A 374-nucleotide genomic window follows, 5' to 3' on the forward strand; every position below is an offset into this window, starting at 1 on the left:
TAAGGAATGCTTTTCCTATTAGGAATACACTAAATAACAGTACTTTTGAAATTGCTGGTGAAATGATGATGAATGCCCTAACATTTAAGGATGACAGTCTTCACTGACAGGACAACATAAGACATGATGAACAATTATCATGCCTTGATGCATGCTACCAATTACCACTTATTTGATAACATTTACTGTTTAAGGCCCAGATTCAGCAAAGTTATGCCTTGGACTCCTGAATACTTCATTTTACATCAGGGAAATCAGGAATGTGAACAATTTAAATGTATATCTTTTACTGAATCAGGGCCTAAAGCAATAGCTCACTAAATTAAGCTGTGAAGGCTCCATTTATGGCTAAAATCACAGAGAACATAAACACT

The sequence above is a fragment of the Alligator sinensis genome, unplaced genomic scaffold (genome assembly GCF_000455745.1).
Source record: "Alligator sinensis unplaced genomic scaffold, ASM45574v1 scaffold1228_1, whole genome shotgun sequence".
Lineage (NCBI taxonomy): Eukaryota > Metazoa > Chordata > Crocodylia > Alligatoridae > Alligator > Alligator sinensis.